The sequence below is a fragment of the Callospermophilus lateralis genome, chromosome 2 (assembly GCF_048772815.1).
Source record: "Callospermophilus lateralis isolate mCalLat2 chromosome 2, mCalLat2.hap1, whole genome shotgun sequence".
In the NCBI taxonomy this organism is placed as follows: domain Eukaryota; kingdom Metazoa; phylum Chordata; class Mammalia; order Rodentia; family Sciuridae; genus Callospermophilus; species Callospermophilus lateralis.
The window spans coordinates 33,847,459-33,867,482 of record NC_135306.1 but is presented as its reverse complement, the minus strand read 5'-3'; positions in this window follow the sequence as shown (position 1 = coordinate 33,867,482).

The following is a 20,024-nucleotide window of genomic DNA, read 5'->3' as shown; positions in this document are numbered from 1 at the left end:
CTGGTTTCTTTTTTAAATCACCCACAAACCTATTGCCATCAGATAGTTCTTTCCCTCCCCGAATCCCAAGGTACCTATTAACACTGTGGGCCACACCTGTCTCACCCTGCAGGATGATGGGAAACAGAAGGGACAATTCTCCCAGCAGGGAAGAAGGTTGAGGTGCCCCATTGTCTGGCAGGTGGTAAGATCCCAGGCATGGGGGAGGGGGTGGGGGGTGGAGGCTACTCTGCATGGATGGTGTGACTTCCACCTCCTCTGCTTATGATTCGGATACAAAGGACCCAGGGAAAATTAGTTAAAGCCCCACTTAGATGTGTGCACACCCTGTAGCTTCTGAAGCAAAAGTGAATGTCTCCATTCATTTCTCCAGTTTTGCATGGAGAGAAATGGCGGGAGCCTTTTATCCCTGTCCTTGGGGAGCTTCCAAGAGGAAGAGGACAGGAGTTCAAGTGAGTGGCCTCTCCATGAACAGGCCATGCATTTGAATCTTAAGCTGAACAGACAGGCCACTCATAGAAGGCCCTGCTCCAGGCTGAGAGGCCATAAATATCCACATCTTCAGACCTCCCATGGGCCACTCCAGAGCAGGGGGAGAGGTGTGTTTCCAGCGGAAAGGCCCCTGAGTGATGGGCAGGGATTGTCAAGGGACAGATTTTGCTTCCATGCAGTGTACGAGGGACATGGCAAGATGCAGATGGGGAAGACAGGAATTCAGCTGCTGAGCAGCCAAAAAAGAATGACAGGGGACTTTTCCCCCTGCCATTAACAACTGTGAAATTGGATAAAATGAATGAATCTACATGGGCAGGCAGTGGACAGTGTTCCGACACAGGGCAGTGGTCCCTGAGAGGGAGAATGGGGCCACATTTTCTTGGGGTCACCCCTGGGGATGCCTTCTAGGCCACAGTGCAGGGAGGTTGGCAAGTGGTCCTCAGGGTCTGGCTTTACAGGGGCATCAGAGTTTTGGCTGGGGAACTGAGATTTGGGGGGTGTAAGACACAAAAGAGGGAGGAGCCATGGAGAGGCAGCACCAGAAGCTTAGACCTTCGCTATCTCTGTATGGCACAAGTACTGGGTGACCTGGCAGGGAGTGGCTGCAGGGTCTGAGAGATTCTGGGGCTCACATACTGCTGAGGGGATGCTGACAGCCAGGTCCACTCCAAATGGGCTGCCCTTGGTCCTACTCCAAGTTCAAAAACACTCCCATAGGCCAAGTAGCAGACTCCTGCAAAGGTGTTTCAGCCTCAAGGTCCCCTCCTGTGTGCTTCCAAGTTTTAAAAATTCCAACTTTCCCTTTGTTCTAATCTTAAGTGGTGGTGACTGTCTCTGCAGCTGCTTACTAAGTTCATACTTTTTTATATTAATCTCTGCGTGTTACCTAACTAGGCCCTGAATGACAACTCAATGCCTACCAGAAGTGGTCCCGGGAAAGAACCCTCAAACATGAGTCACAGTCAAATAACTGCAGAGCTCACCTAGAAATAAGCTTCAATGGTAGTGTGAGTTATTTATTTTAAAAATATAAGAATTATGTTTCTTGCAGCTGCAGGTCAGTATTCCTGAAAATGACAAATACGATTTAAGTATGTGGGCTGCATGATTATCGCATAAGTTGAATTTACAGCCTTGCCAATCTGTTGGGACACTGATTAGTGTACAGAGTGAGGTCCATGTAAGTGACTGGGGGGTCTGCATCCACTGGTTCTTGCAATCTTGCATGAAGAATTCAAGTGAGTCACACATAGTAACAGCAGGAGTTCATTAGAAGAGAAAGGAAAAGGGATCCTCTCAAGGGAGAAATAGAGTGCACCCTCTCAGAGAAGAGAGGGACAGCGTGCCTCTCCTGCCCTCCTGTTTCATCGGAGGTCCCAGGTCCCTCTCAGGTCCACCTCTCCACTTGTGACTGACAGCAGGATTGCGTCAGACTTTCGAGTCCTCGCTGTGCATGGTGGCAAGGAGGTTTTTACCATTTTAATGACATGCTAAAGATCCAAGGCCCCTCTGGGTTACTTTGTCCCATGCTGACCAGTTCTAATTGGGACTTATCCTTACAGATTTTGTGGTTGGGGGACTTTGCTTCTAGTTATCTGGTCTCCTTGAGGCTTGGATCTGGTCTATGTAAAGGTCACAAAAGTCCTCCCCCTCTTCGGAGTAACTTGTGTTCTTCTTATTGGTACAGAGAAGTCTCTGAGTCCACATTTCTCCTACAGAGAATATGTTGTTTGCTGAGGAATGTAACGTATTCTAATGACTTAAGGCCAGGTCAGGGCCAGAGTGGCCTCAGGGAAACTGATATTTAAAAGAAAGCATGTGGGGGTCAGCACAGTAGGCACAGTCTATAGAGTTGTTCCCTTAACCTCTTGTTTCTACCTGTCGCATCTGTCTGCTGTCTGTCTTTAGGAAGGAGTAGGAGCCTGAGACTTGGAATGGGGATGTCTGGGTGGATGAAGCTGAGGGCCTTGAATCCTTGATTAATTCTGAGCATCCCTTGCCTTGGAAGCAGCTTGGGCATCATGTCTGAGAAGATTCACTTTCCTTTGCCTAAGGACCCCGTAATAAGGTCACCCAGGCAGTTGCCTTGCAAGGAGTGCCCTTTCTCCTCAACACCTACGTCCTGTGGCCACTAGCTTCTCAAAGGGCATCAGATATGCTTGAGTAGGGTGGGTACAAAGCCTGACCTGAGAAGATAGAGCTTCTACACCAGAAAGTGTGGCTACTGGAGAAGCCCAAGGAACATGTGCATGAATGGATTCCAATGGCCTTAGAGGGAGGAGGAGGGAATGCAACTCTGTATTAAATCAAATTTATGAATACAAGTGCCCCTTCCAGAAATTCAACATGGTAGCTCTATAGTTTACTTAACTCCTGGAATAAAACTAGGACTCAATGATGACCTCCATGTAGTGATATTGAGATGCCAGAACTTTCTTGGTGTGTTGTACATGAAAAGATACTAGGGCTTAAGTAGAAGTTAGGATGGATTTACTGTGGACAATCTGCACAGCCACCCACCCACTACGTTCCCCAAGGGGTCACAGAGGATGTTCCCTTCACTGTGATACAGGGAAATCCACAAGTGAGAGGAGCACTAGTATCCTTGAAAAGCTCCTGGTGGTCACATGAGATAAGAGTTCCACCACGGAGCTGGGCTCTCTGACTCCACTACAGATGATGGGCTCCCAGAATAGCAGGGGCCGAGTGGTAGCAAATGTGCCAAAGATAGCGGGGCACGTATCCCATAATAGGCAGCAGGATCAGGTGGGCGTCCCAGTGTTTTGACCCACAGGGACCTTTGGCATTGACTAGCCATCACCATATCCTTAAGAATGAATAGATGAGCATCCTACTGAAGTGTCCCTTGCTCCACATAACAGGAAAAACTGCAAGTCTGGTGTCCACAAGTCAACGGAGTCACCACAGAGGACAGCCGGGGCCTCTCATCTGTTTTTCAGATCTAAACTAGCCCCGTGGCATGAAAGGGAATCCGGATCCCCTTAAAGACAGACTCTGTATAAATGTATTCTGTCAGTCAACCTGAAAGCTCTTTCCAAGGGGACCACTGACATCTACTACAGTGAGCCTCGGTACAAATTGGGGCTGATGGCACCCAGGGACTGAGTTCAAATCCCAGTGACCCACCCTGTAGTTACTTCCCCAGCTCCTGTACATACAGACATACCTGGCAACCAGCAAAATCTCAATGTGACTTTGACACACAACCTAAGGGCCATTTTGAGAGGCAGGGCCTTGTGGAAGCCCCTGGAACTTTCTCTTTCTACAGACAATAAAATAGCTTGACTGTTTTTGTTTTGTTTTGTTTTGTTTTGTTCACAAATAATTGAATGAGATGTCATCTTGCCAGCAGGGGGATCCATTTTCTTAGAGGAGAGCCTTCTTTAGAGGGACCTGCCTCTGGCCCTACTCCTCTCAAGGTAATAATGTGCCCTTGTTGTGCTAAGGAGCACCCTGCGCCCTCCCCAGTCAGGGAAAACAATAGAGGTTCTTGGTTTTGTTTTCCTTATTCTCCAGACATCTCCCCTGTTGGGAGGAGAGCAGTTCATATTGCTGCAGCGCACCTCTTAGTTCATAGACTCACTGACTCATGGACTCATCCATTCTTCATTCCTCAAACTTTTTGAGGCCCAGCCCTGTGTGCAAGGCCTGTGCTAGGCCCCGGGGATGTAGCACAGGGATAAACAGCTCTTGGCCAAGAAGAAAGAACAGAAACACACCAGCTCGATGCTCAAGCTGGTGGCATAAGGAAGCGATTTCAGTGCAGTCAATGTTGACATAGAAAAATGTGGAGGCGGGGGATGTGGTGGTGCACGCCTGTGGTCCTCGCAGCTTGGGAGCCCGAAGCAGGAGGACTGGAAGTTCAAAGCCAGCCCATCAGCAACTTAGTGGGGCCCTGAGCAACTTAATGAGACGCTGTCTCTAAATAAAATATAAAAATGATCTGAGGACGTGGCTCGGTGGTGCAGCACCCCTAGGTTCAATCCCTGGTACCAAAAAAAGTATAGGGGTGGGGTTGTCAAAGAAGGTCTGCAGAAGGAGATTTCTAAACTGACTCTCAAAGAGCCAGAAGGTGTTGGCCTGGAAGGAGAGTGGAGAGAGGGAACCTGGGGGAGAGCAGTGTGCGGGAAGCCATGCAGTTCAGAGAGAGCACAGTGAAGTCGGGAAGGAGGAGAAAGCCACACAGTGGCCCAGGGAGTGGGGAGGAGTGGGGGCCAGGCTGGAAGGGTCAGTGAAGACAGGTCCCTAGCCTGGCCCCACCTGCTGGGAAACTTGGAAATGGTGCAACCCCGATTTGGCCACAGTGCATCAGGTCTGTATTGCTGTTTGAGAGACTGCCATTTTACAGGAGGGGGAAGGGGCCAGAGAGGATAGGCCTTTGCAGAAAGGTTTTCCTGCTGCTGCTTTCAGCATCTTTCTGGAGCGTTAACCAAATAGCAGTGTCAGTCGTCTGTGGCAAAGCGCCACCTTGTGGCCAATGTCAGAATTACAGATATGGGAATGGTTGTTCCTCAAACATCAATTCCGGCATATTTCCTAATTATTAGGAGTCAGAGTATTGGGATAAACAGCTCTTGGTCAAGAAGAAAGAACAGAAACACATAGAGAAATCACAAAATTCTCAAAGGTATGAGTCTTTATGCAGCAATGGAGTTGGCAGGGGAGAGGGGATGTCTGAGGTTTCAGAGATGATAACTGAGCTGGCTCAGTAGGCAGAAGGATCTTCAAGGTCACCTGCTGACATCCTCACTAGACCAAGCGGGTAACTGCATCATGGAGTAGGAATGGAGTTGCTCAAGTTTGCTCTCTTAGTTTTCTGTAGCTATAACAGAATACCTGAGGCTGGGTAATTTATAGAGAAATGAAAGTTTATTTTGGTTCATGGCTCTGGGTCTGGGAAGTCCAAAAGCACAGTTCCAGCATCTTCTTAGCTTCTGCTGAGGGCCTTGTGCTGCTTCATGTATGGCAGGAAATGGAAGTGTGAGTGAGTGTCTGTGTGAGAGAGGCAAAACATGGGAGGCACTTGCTTTATAACCAGTAGCTCTGGCAGTAAGAAATCCAGTCCCAAGAGAGTGAAAACTCAAACGTATGAACCCCACTTAATGGTCTAATTGTCTCTTAAAGATCCCACTTCCCAACACCACCACAAAAGCTGAGTACAACACGAATATTGGAGGGGACATTTTATATTTGAAACTTAACACCACATAGCCCCTAGCAGAGTGGGGACGAGGACCTAGGTTTCTGGGAGTCCCTGTCCAGAGCTCTTCTTACTCACATGGTTGGCCTTCCTGCTCCTGGTGTGCTAGAAGTGGCCTTTGCAGGACCTGATCTTCTGCCCCTTTCTGTCCCCATGTGGCCCCATCACAGTGATTCGTCACTACCTGCATTCCAATACACGTATCTCTTCCCTGTTCCCTGCATTCTATCTGGGTGAGATTGCAAAACACTAGAACTCTCCCCAGGGAGGACACTGCACTCGCCAGGCCGTTGGCCTACCTAGGAAGAAGGGGCAGGCGTGACCCCAGAGCCTCTAAGCATAGTTCTTGGTGCATAGATGCTTCCTACAGAGCAATGAAGGAGGAGAGGGGAGGTGGATGGGCCCTGAGTCCCAGTGTCTCTGTAGACTTTTCCAGAGCTGAGTCTTCTCTAGAATCATCTGGAAAGACAACCTGGGGCCAGATCACAAAGACCACTGAATGCCCAGCTAAGGAGCTTGGCTTTATTCTACCAAGAGGGAGGAGCCAAGCCCACCTGTGAACAGAGAAGAAATGGGATGGGAATATAAATTAATTTGATTCTTTTTGATGGTTGTTCCTGACATTTATTTTTCTGGTTGTAAAACTTATACAGGAAGAACATTGGATTAGGTGAGCATGTTTTGAGCCCTATCTCTGCCACACATCACCTGTGGATTCTAGAACAGTCACTCCTCAGACAGTCTCACCCCTGATAACCACAGATATTAGTGAAGAAACTGCACTGGGTCCTCCAGGCATCTGTTTCTGAATTTAGTAATTGAGCCCTCTCTCTATAGGATAAATAGAGGCCATCCTGAGATAAGCACCCAACATTTGGGAGACAAGCACGGCCTTCATGAGGGGCTGATGACTTTCCTTCTATAGCACTGCCCACACTCTGAGCCCTGCTAAATACAGGGGTCAAATATACTAACTTCCTAAACCGGTGTAGTTTGACATCTTGGTGTAGTTTGACATCTCCGCCAGCGGGTGGCACTCTTCCATAGCTCCTAGGAAGAGGTCTCTAGTGGAGGGCTGGAAGGCTCTGTTCTGCTCAGAGACTTTTATCACCAAGCCAGGTGAAGTCAGAGTCTTCAAATGCCTCGGTCAAAAAATAGAATCAGTAAACATTGGCTAGAACAAGCTGGGTTCAAAAGGCTTGCATAGGTTTTCATGGGGGAGATAAATGAGATGTTGAAATGTTCTGGAGATAACAGATCAAATTCTGTTTGAATTCAACACTGAAATGCAAAAGCCTGGGAGAAGGAGGGAAATTCATTACGTCGTGGAGTTGTGCCGGGTCTCACGTGTGGAGTGCGACAGCCCCTCAGCGCTGGGTCCTTATTACCATGGACGATATTTCCTTGAATGTCAGCATCTGAGAATAAATGTCTTAGCTCTTCTCCATTTTAAAGTGGCTGCCTTCCCAACCTTCCTGGGGAGTTTGTGACAATCAATCATGACTCTTTGTTAATGGTGGAAAGAGAGGAATTGTAGGGTGCTGAGGAAGACCACCGAGATCACCCAAGACTTGAAAACATTTTGGGCGGCAGAGCCAGGAAGCATTGGCAGAAGGGTGCTCCGGGGGAGAGAGAGCATCTCCCTGTGCCTAGGAGGAGAAGAGCTTCAGATTTTTTCTTCTGAGCGACGCAGCAGAAATGCACCATCAACGGACTCTCCGGGTGAAGCCGAGGGCCTGGGCTAGAGGAAGGAGTTCTGATGCACTCAATCTTCATCCCTCCTTTTCATCTTTCTTGCCTCGTTTCACTTGGAGAAGAAGCATTTACAGAGCCTCTCCTGCGTCCCAGATGTGCCGACTCACATCTGGTTGTGGCTTCCAAGTCACTAGGATCCGTCAGGGAAGCTGGGACTTGGACACTATCCGCTGTGACGTGACTATACACTTAGCATCCCAAGCAGTTCCTGGCACACAGTAGGTCCCCAAGAATAGCTAATGTTCCCGGAGTGCTTACCTTGGCGTCAAGCACTCTGCTGAGCCTTTTGTGTCTTAGCTCACTTCAACCTTGCATGTTGTTAGGGTTTGGATTTGGAACATCCCCCCAAAGCTCATATGTCGAAAGTGTGGTCCCCAAAACAGCAAGGTTCAGAGGTGGGGCTCTTAGGCAGTGATTGGACACTGAGGGCTCTGACCTCACAATTTGGTGGATTAATCCATTAATAACTGGATAAACTACTAGAAGGTGGAAGCAAGGGGAGGGAGTAGATCACTGGGGACTTGTCCTGGGAGCCCCCTCCCCCCCCATTTCCTGGCCGCCCTGAGCTGAGCCACTTTCCTCCCCCTCGCCCTTCCACCACGACGTTCTGCATCCCCTCAGGCCCAGAGCAATGGAGTCAGCCAATTGCAGACTGAAATCTTTGGAACCCTGAACCAAAATGAGCTTTTCTTCCTTTAAGTCGTTTATGTCGGGTATTTTGGTCACAGTGACACATGCCCATGAAGTAGATGTAACTCATCCCAGTTAAAACAGGGTCGTGATGTAGCTTGCCTATGGTTGCACAATTAAGAAATTGTGGAGTCTTTCCCCAAGTCCACACTCTGAACCACTGCACCAGAGTGATCTCCATAAATGTGTCTAAGTGAAAAAACACGGAAGCCCTATATCCATGACACAAGAGGTGTGTAGACTAAGCCCAGATCACACTGTTATCGATCAGAAGATATTTCCAGGCAGTTACTATGTCAAGAGAGGACTCAATGAACAAAACTGGTGCTGATGATCAGGGTGGGTGGAGGTGTCTAGGCAGGGGTAAAGGAGGCAGGTGGGTGCCACAAATGGCCAGGCTTTGTCAGGGTTTCTGTTCATTTCCACAGTGGCCCTCTCCGGCTCCCCTGTAGCTGATTAGATCTGGGGTGTTATGGTCTGAATTGTGTCTGCTCCAAACTCACATACTGAAGTCTTAACTCCCATTACTTTAGAACATGACCGTATTTGGACATCGGATCATTAAAGAGTTATCTCAATTAAAACAAGACCTTATTCTTAACATACAGGACCTGAACCACATGATGCTCACAAGTCCCCCATACTCTGTGCCACATTAAACAGCCCATGAGCTATTGCAACAAATAAGCCCCCACGTCGCTGGAGTATTACAAGAAGACTTTATTTCTTGCTCATGGGCTAGTCTATAGGAGCATGGTCCATAGGAGGCCATTTCCTCTACATGGTAAGTCAAGGACCCAGGCTCCTTCAATCTTGTGATTTCACTTCCTGTACAGCCCTGGAGTCCAACCAGCAGATGGGGAAGGAGGGGGCAACCGACAGCCTTGCTTCTTGACCACGTCGATCACTTCCCCTCCCAGCCCATGGGTGAAACCTCGTCCTGTGTTAGCTCCTGAGGAGGGTCCAGCCTGGGAAAGTCCCACCCAGCAGCAGCCTTATTTTCTGCATGGGGAGCAGGAAGGCTGGCAGGCGGGCAGCTGGCTCTGCATGCAGGTGAGGTTCAGTTTGAACTTATCTCCAGCCTCTTTTCCCAGCAAACGGGCTGCCTTGTTTCCAAGGGGAACCAGCAAGTCCGGGGGACGAGTTGACCTGCTGTGAGGCAGATTCCTAGTTTATTGCCTCTAATAATTTTCATAGCTAGTCTAAGGGGCCACAGCTGCGGGACGAAGCTCTGACAACTGAAGGGCCAGGCGAGGAGGGTCCCGTAAGGGTCAGCAGTGAGGGGAGGAGAGGCTGCAGGAGAGCAGCTCCCACTTTTGCAACATGAGAAGGAGAGGAAGAGCAGAAGGGTAGCCAGGGTGTTGTGAAACCAGGAAGAGGGCTGCTACCTGCTTTCCTTGCTCAGGTAAATATTTGACTGGGTATTTGCCTGTTGGGTGCGGGGAAGAGAATTGGCGAGAACACCAGCCCAGAGGGAGCAGTCATAACCAGGAGCCCCAAGAACAATCCAGAGACACTTCGCCCGCTAGTGCATTGCCCACCCGGGCTTCAGGTGGTCCGTCACCAGCCAGATGTTCACTGCAAACGCAAGGTGAGTGCCAGGTAATGAGGAGGGACAACTGCATGTCCCAGGCCCCTGTCTTCTATGTTGATTGATGGAAACTGGGAGAAGGCAGGGGTTAGGTAATGTGCAGGCGGGCTGGCGTGGAGGAAAGAAGCAGGGGTAGGTTCCTGGGTCGGTTCCTTTCATCTTTTGCTTAATATAGTATCCTCCCTGGTCTTCTATGTTGTCTCAAATGACAGGACTGTCCTCTTTCTCTGTCCCGACTGTGTTGATGAACCACATTTCTCTACCTGTTCTTGCCGTTGGACATTTAGGTTGATTCTCTATCTTGGCTCTTATGAATAGAGTTGCCATCGGCATTGGCTTGCTGTATCTTTTTGACATAGCAATTTCATTTCTTTTGAATATAAACCCAGTAAGTAGTGGGGTTGCTGAATCCTGTGGTTGTTCTATTTTTAATTTTTTGAGGAACTTTCCTATTGTTTCCATAGTGGCTGTGCTGACTTACATTCCCACCAACTGGGTGTGAGTTCCTTTTCCTCTTTATCCTTGCCAATATTTGTTTTCTGTTGTCTTTGGTTATTGTTGTTGTTTTTGGTACCAGGGATTGAACTCAGGGGCACTCAACCACTGAACCACATCCTGAGCCCTATTTTGTAGTTTATTTAAAGACAGGTTCTCACTGTGATGCTTAGGGCCTCCCTGTTGCTGAGGCTGGCTTTGAACTAGCGATCCTCCTGCCTCAGCCTCCAGAGTCACTGGGATTATAGGTGTGTGCTACCGCGCCTGGCTCTGTTGTCTTTTTGTTACTAACTGTTCTAACAGGAGCAAGGTTAGCCCACGGCTTGTGACCACCAAATGGGAAAGATTGAACATCTGCGAAGTCCTGCCCAGATGGTGGAAATCAAGAATTCTTATTCTAACGCGGAAATGTTTTAGATCTAAGAAGATATAACAACAACAACAAAAAAAAAAAAAATAGGACCATCACTGGTGTCATAGAATCTGCTTAGAACACTGGGGACATTTTGTCCTGTAGAGGACAAAAGAGAAAGAAGGAGCCATGAACACCCAGCCAGGCTTAAAAAAGGAGAACCCTTCCGTTCAGACACAATAAAGGAGGGAGGGAGCCCGAGAGGAGTGGGGGGAGAATAGCAGACGGGACAGGGGGTGATTCTTGAAGGACAAGTGGACGCAGAGCGCTAAGTGTCAGCTGGAGGGGGGTGGGGGATGCGGAGCAGAGAGTCTGAGGGGACCTGTCCCTTTCTCCTCTCTCTCCAGTGGTGCTCTGCAGCTGGGAGAGAAGGAGGAGCTGTGGGTGTTTAGAAAGGTCCCTCTGAGCCAGGTGGAGCACAGGTGGGAGGTAGCAGGAGGACAGAAGGCCCCGGTGATAGTCTCAGTGAAGAGGAAGGTGGCCTGGACTAAGGCGGAAGCTGTGAGTGTGGACAGATGGGACTGGATTTGGCAGGGAAGGAGGGGAGGTGACTCTGGGCCTCTTTTTGGACGGATGGGTGTGTAGTGTGGCCCCCATGAGGCAAGGACTCCAGAGGAGGAGCAGGCTGGTGGAGTATTTAGTTGGGACACGTTGGACTGGGGTACCTATGGGACACCCCAAAAGATACCCAGGAGGCAGGCAATTGGCCCTGTGATCCGAGCCCAAGACCTTTCCAGTTGTGCCCTCTGGGCCCTCGGCAGGCCTGAGAAGTCAGCACCAGGCCCCCAAGAGCCTCCCTTCGTCCCTCCCAGGACCTCCTCACCATCATGGTCATCTCTCTGGACAAGGTCCCTGGGAGAGGCCCTTCTCATGGGGCGGCCTCAGGCCTGAGCGTGTTGTTCAGATTGGTCTACCAGTTAAGAGGAGGGGACCCCTGAGGATCCCAGACACTAAGGCATTATCAATATCTTCAGGTTCTTTTAGTGCTGAACGCGTTTCCTGTTTCGAAACTAGAAGAAGGGTTCGGATGCCAGCTCTGTCAGTCAGTAGCTGAGTGACTTTGGGCTTTCCTCAACCTGCCCAAAGCCTCATTCCTCATCTGTGCAGTGGGGGAATGTGCTGCACAGGTTGTGAGAGGGCTCAGCGGGATAATAACTGGAAGAACCTGAGCCTAATATGCGGCACATGGCAAGCGTTATGTTTAGCCGGGGAAAAGAAATGAAAATAAGCGACACTCTATTTTACAGTTAAGGATGGTAGGGAGTATGATGGTGCTCAACTGTAATCTCAGTAATCGGGAGGCTGAGACAGGAAGATCTCAGTTCAAGGACAGCCTGGGCAACTTGGCAAGATCCCGTCTCAAAATAAAATAAAAAGGGCTGGGGTATAGCTGTGAAGTTATACCCAGGTTCCATTATATAAAAGGAGGAGGAGGAGGAGGGGGGGGGAGGAGGAGGAGGAGGAGGAGGGAATGGTAGGTGAAAAATGGATTTTTGTCTTTTTCAAGCACCAATGTTTTCTTTCATGGTAGCATTATCTGAGCCTTTTTTGGGAGTGGGTATTGAACTCAGGGGCACTTGACCACTGAGCCCCAGCCCTATTTTGTATTTTATTTAGAGACAGGGTCTCACTGAGTTGCTTAGTGCCCCACTTTTGCTGAGGCTGACTTTGAACTCATGATCCTCCTGCCTCGGCCTCCCAAGCTGCTGGGGATCACAGGCATGCGCCACCGCGTCCAGCTATCTGAGCTTTTTAAACACCGCATGAAAATACCCCATGCGTATAGTCCAGAGGAGGGGCACCAACCCGGAGCCAACCGTGCCTCTATGTGCAGTTAACATGGGTGACAAGGTCAAAGCAAGGAGAAGAGAACCGAGATCCAGACATAGGGAGGGGAAAAGGAGGGGCCCTGGGAGAAGATGGGATAAAGACAGCAGTGTGGGGGGCACTGCCATTTTCTCCCTGATTCCCAGAGTCACAGAAAATGACACCCACAGGGACAAACCAACAAACAGAGCGACAGACTGAGAGTCACACAGTAACTTGGGAGACCAAGAGGCAGACCTGAGGGGGAGGAAGGAACTGGAAAGAAAACAGAGAAGACAGTCTGCATTTTATGGTATTTCTGGGCTCCAGTTTTAAAAACTTAAACTTTTTATTAGGGAAAAGCACACATGCATTCAAGAGAAGAGAGGATGGTGTGGGGACCCCACATATTGATTACCCAGTTACACCTGGCCCGTTTGTGACGTGCCACTCCTTTCCCACCCCACTGTCCTGGCATCAGGAGCTTCATTATTCTTTAATTTCTTTTAGTTGTAGTTAGTCACAATACCTTTATTTTATTTATTATTTTACGTGGTGCTGAGGATCGAACCCAGGGCCTTGCCCGTGCTAGGTGAGCGCTCTACCGCTGAGCCCCAGCCCCAACCCAGGGATTTAAATTTTCGAAAGATGGTCTGCTTTCTCCCGTGGATTCTCACAGCTGTGTCCAGGTGACAGGGTGCACGAGTCACTCTGTCACCCCTTCTGCTGTTGTCTCATCTTTGTCCTGAGAGAGCTCAGACCACCCTGTCCACAGGAGCTGGAAATTGAAGAGTCATGGAATCCGATGGCTGGAAGCCAAGGGATTGTGCAGGTTGTCGGAGCTCAAAGCCTGCTCCCTCCCTTGCTAACTCGGACAGGGTTCTTTTCTTTGCCTCGGTTTCCTCATCTGTGAAGTGAGGAGGTGAATAGTCCCTTTCTCACAGAGCTGTTGAAGGGATGAAATTAGTTAATAAACAGCCCTTAAACCCTGGCTGGAATCTCAGCATGCCATCTGTCTGTTTAAGAAACAGCAGTGCGCCTCTCTACTGTGCCCAGGGGTTGGGCACCTGGAGATGAGGAGATGTGTCCCAGCTTTCAAAGAGCCCCTCATCCAATGTGAGACACAGACCCTCACACAGTGGACTGATTGCTGTGGCAGTCTGTCCCTCTCAATTCACCAGTGACCAAGCAGACCCAGGGTTTCCTGAGCCTAAGGAGGCACTGCATTGAATAACAGAGTTAGGACCCATTCAAGGCAGTTTTCCTGGCCTGGCTTCTTTGTCAGAGGATCAGAGGAGGCCAGTGGATGGGGGCAGGGATGGGGCCATTCTGGGCAAAGGTATGGGAAGTGTGAGACTGGTCATGGGGCCAAGCGTGGGTCTGCCTTTGGCTACTGGTTAACCAGGTGGGAGACTGCAATCCATGCATGGTCAGGGGCCAAGAGCAGGGGAGCCCCTGGCACTCCCAGCCCTGCTGGTCATGACACACACTGGGGGAGGCTGGGAAGGGACAGGAAGGAAGACCGAGGAAGGGCAGAGGTTGCTCAGCCTGGAGAAGGGCCCGCAGGCTCTCAGGGGACACAGGCGCAGCCAGCGTCTGCAGAAGCAGAAGCATAACTAGTGGTGTCTGCTTTCAGCTTTGCAAAGGGAGAAACACTTTTTTTTTTTTTTTTGGTGAGAGCTGCCCACAAGCAGGGAAGGACGGTGGGGAGAGAAGGATTGCGGTTCCTGTCAAGGTCACGAAGGGGCAGGCGACTCTCCTTGTATCCGATCCTCCTGGCACCTTGAAGGGTGGCAGTGGACCCCTTTCAAGGAAGAGAAGAGTAAGGCCTAGAGAGGGCTCTCCTGGGGCCACACAGCAGCTGTGTGGTGGGACTTGTCCTCAGGTCGGCCTAGCTCCAAAGCCAGCCCTTTCCCCACTGAGCCCCAAGGACCCAGTAAGAGGAAGTTGGCCTTGGGAGGTCAAATGGGGCTTCCTGGCTGTCCCATGGGGGATAGGGGGCGCTCAGAGGCAGTCAAACCCCACATAGGGTTGGATTCCAGAGCCCTGGATTCTGATCCTGTGAGTAGGAGCGGATGGGGGTGTTTTACATCATGGTGGACAGGGGTGGCGTGGGGGCAGCTCAGCCACATGTGTGCCATGTGCCTCTCCCTAGCCCTCCACCCTCTCCTTCCTCCTTCCCTCCCTCCCTTCCCTCCTTCTTCAAGCACTTGCCTGGATTTATAATATACTTTGACTCAAGTCAGAAGCCAGGGGTAGGGGTGGGTGGGGGATGGTTCAAGTTCAATTTTGAATAAAACATGTTTCTAGTTTTTGAAAAATCCCATGCCCTCAAGATGAGAGATGAGACATGAAAACCCTACACGTAACTTGAGGCAGAAGTGCTAATGCTGGAGAAGGGTTGGCCGAGGTGGGTGACCCTCCAACCCCCCAAGGGAAGGAGGCAGAGTGTCTCTGGTTGAGGGAGATGAGCCAGGAGGCCTTGGCTCCAGTTCCAGAGAGAAAAGATAAGGCCGAGCTGAACTTTCCAAATGACCTCACTTGCTATTTACCCATCTGAGCAAGTCCTGGAGTTTGGGGACCTGCAGTGCAAAGACACGTGCTTGCTGAATGTGTCATGGAGTCAGAGGCCCTTGGGGATGGATGGGCCCCTAGCAGTCATCTGATCAGTTTCGGTCTTTTTTTTTTTTTTTTTTCAAACAGCTGGCTGCAACCAAAAGTGGGCTGTCGGGTGAATTCAGTGGTGTAGCATTTTGCAAGATGAAATGATCAGACCAGAAATGATTTGACTCAAATTAAAAATATCAGAGAGCACCAAGCATAGGAAGGACATTGTTTCATGAAAATTTATTATATACACACACATACCTGAACCGGGTCATCACTATAATTGTGCGTTGTGTTTAACACATATAAATGTGAGTTGTAGTCAAAAAATTTAGAAAGCCTGACCTAGCCCAATCTGTTCATTTTACGGAGTACAAACTTGTACAATAAGGAAGAGTGGCCCAAGAAAGAGGACTGGCGCGATGGCTTCCTCTGTGCTCCTCACCCTAAACTTGGCTTTCTCCTAATACATTCGTTAATATTGACCCCATCCTCCAGTTTTAGAAATCTCGTTCTCCTAGGCCATGCCCAAGGCCAGGATCACATCTGCCAGCCGCGTGCTGGGAAATGTGTCATATCAGACTCCCTGAAAGGAAGGTGGCATCCTTACATATAAGTTGATTGTAAGTCATATTTATACAGCAGATATGTCACACAATTCACAAATTATAAAAAATATGCCATGCTCTTTATTACACATTCCATCCCGCTGATTCATTTGCCCAGAATGCTTTCCATTGATTTTTGCTGTCCTCTCGTGCCTGTGGCCAGCCTATGTGACCACTGATAGATAAGGATAGTTTTGACATGATCATTGGTTGACACTTTTCTTTACATTAATGAGTCAGACAAGTGTGAAACAAGGAAGACGTCAGTCAGAATTTCGCTTGTAGTTGACAGGAGCTGCTTCTTTGATGAATGGGATAAAAGTTTTTGAGTCCTGAGAAATATTTAAAAAGAAAATAGATACTTTTTGCTACTCACAGCCTAAAGGCTACAAACATAATATGTTTTCAAATCTGCATTATTAACGTGTCTCCATTACTTTATAGACAATCTACAAAACAACGGTCCAACCCCTGGTTGGTAGTGACTGCCAGTTCTCATGGTGTTAGTCCTCCCACGTGACTGATGTCAGGCTGCATGATGCCCCTGAGTGTGGCCGGGGAGGACACAGGCAGTCACCTACCCTGACACTGTGCTCTCCTCACAATGTTGGTAAAGAGCCTCCGGTGCACAGGTGATAGGAAAAGGTAGAAAGTAATTAGGAAGGGATGACTCTGGAGTCTTTAGTACTTTTGTGTTTAATATAATTGATTTAAACGTAAGTTTCTATAATTTGATTTGGGGCAGTTGTGGTGTTTAACCCCCTTGCGGAGTTCCTGATCGGGTGACGGCTGGTTCTTCCAGTCTGGCTCCAGGCAGCCTCAGCACCACTTCCCAGCTCTGAGGTGGGATTCTGCAGGCTCCTGGGATTCACAAAGACGAGGAACCCCCAACACAGGGGATGCCTCATACACAGACATACAGACACACACACACACAGATACATGCACACACGGACACACAGACACACCACGTGGATGCACACCCACCTGCGGACACCCCTTCCCACCTCTTCCTCCTCCCCTGTCCCTCCTCTGTACCAAGCAACCTTTCTGCTACCCATGAGGTGGTCAGCGCCCTGCCCACTGAGCCCGCTGACGGGAGCCTGAACTGGTCCTGGGCTGTGTGGCATTCCCTGGTCACTGCCTCTCTCTGGCCTCAGCTTCCTGAGGGAAGTTTCCACAGAAACATAAGAAACATTAATAAACATCTTCTCAGACTCTGCTTAATGGGCTCTGGACTAGACTCAGGGTCACTGACGGGTCAACGGCTGCCTGGATGGCCAGGGAACTCTGGGAACTGGGGCAGGGAGGCGGGTGGCTTCAAGGTCACTGGCTCTAACCTCACCTCCTCCTGGTTTTCAGTTCCTCATTTTTAAAAGAGGATAACACAGCCTGCCTTGCAAGATTCTTATAAAGATTAAATTAGTTAATACAAAGAGTGGAGTGCCTCGGACAGAGGGACACACAATGGAGTGACGTCAGTCGACGGAGGCTATCTATCATGGCTTTATCCTATTACTACATGTTAGCACCAAGGGAAGCAGGATTGTGGGGGACCCTCCAGCCCCAGGAGACAATCCACGCTGGGGTGTTGGAGAGAGGAGATTGGGAGTACAGGTGACTATGTTCTGGACGTACATAGATACATGTCAATTCACAGCCTGACCCCCATTTCTTTAACTTTGATGAAAGATTTGTGCATTTTGCTCTGTCCTAGGGCAAACCTTGCACACGTCATGTCACTTAACGCTGATTTCACAGTTTCCCTTCCGAATGGCCTTCCATTCTTTGGGACAGCATTCAGTCCTCCCCACTTGCAAATTCCACTCGTGTTCTTTGCTACCTACTCTGTGTTAGCCGCTGCTTTATGCCCTAGGATAGATACACAGCCATCGAGCAAAACATCTCTGTTGTATTTTAGGTGGAAAATTCAGAAAAGCGTTAAGAAAAAGAAAGCAGACGGCCTCCAATCCCACCACCAGAGATGACCACTCTCAACCAGGGAATGTATTGTCTTATAATCTTTACATTTTTTTTTTTTTTTGGTGAACAGTGTATGATAAGCACTTTTTCAAGCCACTCTCAATGTTAGGCAGATCTTGTAGAGTGGCATTTGGCCACTGCCTGGTAACTTCAATAAGTCCACTGGAGCAACCCTGGGCTCACCTGGAAGCATATGAGAAATGGACTCAGGGGCCTTCTCGCTTGTGTTGACCCCAGCACGTGTGGATTCTGTTCACCACAGTGGCTGCTGGGCTGCGAGGTGAGTCAGGGGATCAGATTCTGCAGCTCTGGACTCCTGGAGAGCTACTTGTAGACCTCGCCTGAACAAACCAGTCGCTAAGACGCTACAAGTCTGACTCCTGACTTAGCCCCTCTACACAGGATACAGGCCCAGCAGCAAATCTGTCCAGGCAAGGTCACCCATCAAAAAGAATTAGATGAGTCTATACATACTGGCATGAATGATTTCCTTTATTTATTAAATGAAAAATCAAGTTTAGTCTGATCCTGTTTTTTGCTTAAAAAACAAAGTAGGTTATAAACATAATTTTGGAAGGAGAAAAGATTTTCATTTACTACTTTATATACTTGCAAATATATTGAAGGTTTTGCAATGAGCATATGTTATATTTAACATTTTATGCACCCATGCCGCAGTCTGGCTGGGCACAATTCAGGAGCCACTTGTCAAAAGAAACTAACTTTATTTTTAGAACCACACAAGCCAAAGAAAACAGCTCCTCAGGAAAAAACCCTCAGAGCCCAACTGCCACCACCGGCTTCCCACAAGCCATACACCCCAACCCAGCCTCTACCTCCCACAATCCTCCTGCTCTTGAGGCCGATTGGCTGGGTCACATGGGCGGAGCCAAAAAAGTCCCCCAATGAGCAGCTCCGTGGTCTGAAAGGGCAGGGAAACAGCCCAATGAGCATCACCGCAGAGGAGCCAATCAGCTAGATGTTGCTGGGGCCGCTGTGAGCCAATCATCAGCTGGCAGTCTGAAAGTTTGCTGGGGCCCCTTCGCTGTGGCTCTCAACACACCCATATGAGAGAGGGAGGAAGAGAGAGCCCTAAGTCTTCCAGTTCACACCTTCAAACACTTCTCAGATTATGTCCTTAGCTCATGTTTCTTAAAAGTAGAATTTCTGGGAATGGAATTGTTGTTTCTTAAAGATTCTTGGTACGTATTGCAAAATGAATCCTCAGAATGACTAGACCAATGTACACTGACCCCCAGTAAATAAATACTAATTGTCTCAACTTGCAATATTGCTGGGTAACTATTTACGATAGTTCCCAATTTCATAGATTAGGTAGCATTTCATCTTAACTTTTTATTTTATGACTAGTTGAATTCTAGATATTTATTTATTTTCATTTTTTACTATTGAATTGACATATAATAATTGTAAGCATTTGTGGTACACAGTGGAATATTTCCATGCATGTACAGTGTGTAGTGATAAATCAGGACAGATAAATGAGTCCCTTCAAACATTTATCAAATGTCTATCAAACATTTATCCTGTATGTTAGGAACATTCAAAATCCTCTCTTCTGGCAATTCTGAAATATACAACAAATTATTGTTAGCTATAGTCACCCTTCTGTGCTATATAATACTAGAACGGATTCCTCCTATCCTACTATACTTTTGCAGCCATTAATCTATGTCTCTCTATCCAGCTCTGCTCCTTAGACCTGAACTTCTGTAAGTTGAGCTGCTTTACCTTTCACATACGATTGGGATCATGCAGCATTGCTCCATCTGTGCCTGACTTCTAACGTTCCCCAGGCTCATCCATGTTGCTGCAGATGGCAGGATTTCGGTCTTTTCTGTGGCTGGGTGGTACTCCATTGTGTATACGCATCCTATTTTCTTTACCCATTCATCTGCCAGTGGACACCTGGGCTGCTTCCATATCTGGCCCATTTTGAACAACAGTTCAATGATCATGGGATTGAAGATGTCTCTGCAATACACTCTGAATTTCTTTCTTTATATTTTGGTGCTGTGGTTGGGACCCAGGGCCTTGTGTGTGCTAGGTAAGTGCTCCACCACGGAGCTACATCCCCAGCCCTGAATTCCTTTCTTTTCGATGTGTCACCAGCAGTGGGGTTGCTGGGTCCCATGGGAGTTCTGTTTGGAGGAACCTGCGTACTATTTTCCCCTCTCAGCTGTACAAATGTGCATTTCCACCAACACCGTAAAACCTTCTCTTTCCTCCTCATCCTCGCCAGCATTTATCATTTGTTGTCTTTTTGATCATAGCCATTCTAACGAGGGGGGCTAACACCTCACTGTGGTTTAGATTTGTGTTTCCCTGGCAATTATTGAT